Source organism: Palaemon carinicauda, chromosome 15 (genome assembly GCF_036898095.1).
Source record: "Palaemon carinicauda isolate YSFRI2023 chromosome 15, ASM3689809v2, whole genome shotgun sequence".
Lineage (NCBI taxonomy): Eukaryota > Metazoa > Arthropoda > Malacostraca > Decapoda > Palaemonidae > Palaemon > Palaemon carinicauda.
In genome coordinates this window covers 66527717-66532716 of record NC_090739.1, presented here as the reverse complement: position 1 = coordinate 66532716, position 5000 = coordinate 66527717, and positions in this window count along the sequence as shown.

The following is a 5000-nucleotide window of genomic DNA, read 5'->3' as shown; positions in this document are numbered from 1 at the left end:
ATTTAGCTAGTCATCTGGTGCGGATATTAACGAGATATTAGTTATGACCTATTTGCCTGTAATAGAATTTTCCCGCTATAGAACTCGAAGTATTAATTTACCTCTAAACTTCCTTTTTATTATTTTGATAGATTTGCATTGATTTTTCTGATGCCGTACGGATTAACAAAATAAATATATAAATAAATAAATGAATAAATAAGAAATCCAATATCAGCTGCTGAAGGAGATGAGTTTTTTCTCATCGCTTGTTATTTGTTTGGTGAAGTCTCATTTGCCTTTGTCTAGTTGCCTTCAACCTGAAAAAAGTATGTCGTCATCGTTGTCTGTTTGTTAGTTTATTTGATTGTTTGTTTGTAACCAGTTTTACAAATAAACCACTGTGCCTAATTTTTACCAAGCTTTGTAGGCGTTTTGAGTATGATCCAAGGGCGAATCTGTAACAATTTAAATAAAGTACATCGAAGTAAAATTGCGCAACATTTATTTGAAGATAATTGCATTGATAAGTAAATGGCAAATATTTTGATATTTTTTAACAGCGTGGCGCAAAAACTACAAAACCAATTTCAACGAAATATTGGACATATGGGGTATGACCCGAGGACAAATCCATGAAATTTTAAGAAATTACATTGAACTATAAATACGCAGTACGGTTAAAAAGAAAATAAGTCTGCTTGGCGTGGCGAAGGTACGCTCTCTACTGAGTGCCCCCTCTAGTAACAAACAACCAATCGTAACTCTTATGCCAGTAGGAAATAACGTTGAAAAGAGTTTATCTACCGAATCGTCATAGTTTTGCAGGATCAGGAGCTAAAGAATCTTTGATTTTATCAATTGTGCTATTTTTAGCTTAAAATGGAGGAATTATTTCAGATTTCTTACGTTTATTTATTGCAATTTGATTCCAGTTCGTTATTTTTCTTTCAATGAAATTGATGTCATCCTAAATTATTCATCATCATCAACATCTCCTCCTACAGCTATTGACGCAAAGGACCTCGGTTAGATTTCGACAGTCGTCTCTATCTTGAGCTTTTAAATTGGTCATTTTGTGATTATTAAACTTCCATTCGCAACTTCCAGATTCTGCCGTAATTTTCACTCCATCCCCAATAAGGTTTTTTGATTGCAGGGCGTCCAATTTGCTCTGGAATGGAAACAGAAACAAAATTTAAAGTCATAATTCTTAAAGTATTTTTCGGCTTTCATGTGAGAGTAAATCAAAATATTTTATATCAGTTACACGATATAAACATACACAGACACATATATATACACACACCCTTACCCTTATATATATATATATATATATATATATATATATATATATATATATATATATATATATATATATATGTTTACATAATAATTTATTCATATATATGTATATATATATACACATATAAAGTCATATATATATATATATATATATATATATTGTATAATATATATATATATATATATATATATATATATATATGTGTGTGTGTGTGTGTGTGTGTATGTATGTGTGTATACATTTATGTGTGTGAATGTGTAATTGTATGTGGGTGTGTGTGTGTGTTTGTTTGTATATGTAAATATAAGTGTATGTGTATATACATATAAAGATAGACTTTTGTTACCTTACCAGTTCTGAAAAAAAGAGAGGCTATAACATCATTGAAAGATTTATAAAGTAATATGGAAAAAAATCATTGTTTAAATAACAAAGGAAACATTATTGAAAAACGCCTGTTCTAATACAATTGAATTGCACAACCAACTAATCTTTAAAAATATATCTATCAATATCTACAATTGTTCATCAGTGTCCCTCTTTCTTCTTAATTAACTTTCGCATTATCATTCAACAATATACTAATACGTCATCAAATTCCAAAACATCTTTGGTAAGGTTGTTTCTCCCTATAGTTTTTCCGGAGTTCCGTGTAGGCCTAAAGTTAGGCCTAGGCTGGGTAGAAAGTCATTACTAAGTAGAGGCTTTGATTTCAAATACTGATTCTCATAATGGTCCCCCTTGAAAGAGAATCCTGAAGGACTCCTCCTTCAGGATTTTCTTTCAAGGACACTCTCGGCCATAATTCAAACGCTTCATAGAATGCTTCTTTCTTATTTCTCTGTCTCTTTCTACTTCAATTGCACAGAAAGTTGGCCAATTAAGAAAGTCTTTTTGATATTTCCGGTGAACAGTTGTGGTGGCCTATTGAAAACGTCCTTTTTCTGGTGATCGCCAGGTTGGAGTTCGAGTCCTGCTCAAGCTCGATAGTTTCTTGTAGTGTCTGTGACCTCACCATCGTTGAGAGTTAAGGATGATGGATTTGGGGTAGGCTTCAGGGCTACCTGCTGAGTGATCAGTAACCATTACATTACCCTCCTTGGTCCTAGCTTGGGTGGAGACGGGCTTCGGTACTGATCTTATGTATATATGTATATATGGTAAGTCTCTAGGGCATTGCCCTATTAGCTAGGTCATTGACACGATCTCATGCCTTTACCATTCCTGAGTAACCTTTAAACCTCGGGAAAAGTTTTAATTCTTTTATTCTATCTTATTTTGAGTATAGTTTTTCCTTTCTGGTCTTTAGCTGCAGACTCTCATTTTCTCTTAAGCATTGGCAAAGGGTATTTTTCAGAATAAGAAACTCATGTTCTTCTCTTTATGGATAGGATGGCTTCTAAAGGTGAGAATCAAGGCTCCACCATTTTCCATGTTTTTTTTTTTTTTTTTTTTTTTTTTTTTTTTTTTTTTTTTTTTTTAAGAGATTCCTTCCGCCTTATCATAAGCTATCTTTTTCAAATACGGGGTCTATTAATTGCATTATATGTACAATTACTACAGGATGGGAGGATCTGGGTTCCAACATTGGTATTTAGTATTCCAGTATATAAGGAGTCCACTCATAATTTTTCATGGAAAAGGCCTACAAGAAAGAGAAATATAGGCAAAAATATTTCAACGTAGCATATTTTAGAGAAGGAACCATTATTTTTTTTTCCATGGTGCAAAGTAGGCCTAATTCTGAAAAGATTATCATTTGTATGGGACATTTACTTTTAAAAAAGAGCCTATTTATGTCATAGGTTTCTAGGAGCGGGGAATTTAGGTTCCAATGGGTTCATGTGGTATTTTTCGAAATAAACAGTCCAGCCATTACTTTTCATGAAGACGGATTACGAGAGGGAAAGATCTAGGCTCCAGCATTGTTATGGGGTACTTTTTTTTAGAAGACATCCGTCCATTGCTTTTCATTAAAAGGTCTGCGGGAGGGGATCTAGTCTCCAGTATTGGTAAGTGCTACCTGTTTATAGAGGTAATTTGGGCGATAAATGACTTTAATGTAATTAATGAATCACTCCAAACTACCATAATCCATCTATGCCTTCCCACACACACAAACACACCAACGCAACCCCCCCCCCCCCCACACACACACACACATATATATATATATATATATAATATATATATATAGAGAGAGAGAGAGAGAGAGAGAGAGAGAGAGAGAGAGAGAGAGAGAGAGAGAGAGAGAGAGAGAGAGAGAGAGAGATAGATTGGCTTTTAATATGCATCATGGTGGATATACGGTATTTTCATTTCGTTTTTGTATGATTAACAGATTATTTTACATTTTCATTGTCATCATCCTCATCATTATTATAAGATTATTTTCCTTATTACTATTAATATCTTTACCATAATTATCATTACCTTACTTTTGTTATTAGCATTAGTTTTATTATAACTTTTTACGCGTTTTTTGAAAATTACTCAATAATTCATGATTTAAAATACTACCATAGGTACACAATTTCCAGATATTTAGGAACACATTTTCATTCCTCCTTCTGTAACCCAACATTTGAACAAGATTAAACTCTCTGAGGATCAATTAAGAAAACATTTCAAACATAAGCAGTCAATAAAGATGCCAATATTAAACAAAAAACTAATGTTTCTAAGGTTAGCAGACCTAGTATCTACAACGGCTGTCGCTTCTACTTCTTTACAAGAAGTTGAACTAAGTAGGGTAAATATATTACAGATAACGTTCTCTTGTTGGATCAAGATAATATATTTCAATTATAGGAATTTTTGTTAGGTTATAGGATAATAATTACTATTTATTTGTTTATGATGACGTAAATCATCTTATGGTTATGTTGGACCACCTGGTACAGTGGACCTCCTTCGGGCATATACTTCATCCTCATCAGTAACACCAGAACTGACGTTTAAAATTTTTCTTTAAGTTTTCAATTAAATCTCAACATAGTCGATGATTGCGCTTTAGTATTTGAAAAATAATCATAATCCAATTATAGAATATAGAAATACATTGTCCTGTAATTTTTTTTTCGATTTTGTGAAAGTTTTACACAATATTTTTTTTTTTTTCATGAAGTAAGTCCCAGTTATCATCATTTCTTTCAACTGTGATAATTTTTCATATTTTTGGCAGAAATATAACAACGATTTCATAATCTTGAGGTCTATTGTCATATTTTTAAACTATGTTTAATATCTCATCAAATATTCAAATTTGAAATGAAAAAAGTGGAATTAAAACAGATGGTTACTTATGCACCAGGATAGCCAACCATAAGAAATCCAAGATATGCTGAGACAGATAAACCAGTATTTATTACATTATTCATGGAAATTGGAAACTAAAATATAACTGAAGTATAATTCCACTTTAATCATGCTTAAAATAATTTCTGCATCCTGGAAAATTAAAGTTGTTTATAATGTTCTTGTTTTTGTTCACAATTGGTATCCTGATGTATTGTCGTCTGTTAATAGTTCTTTTAGAAAGGGTCTGAATAATAATTACATGTCCTCATCACAGCCCCTATGAGTGAGCTTTCTTTACATTTGCATTTACAAAAACTAATTTAAATCATATAAGCTAACATAAGCTAACCCATTTTAGTGTTATGAATTTTTCCATTGTGAAATATCAGAAGAATCTAATGTCTAAATCCCTCTC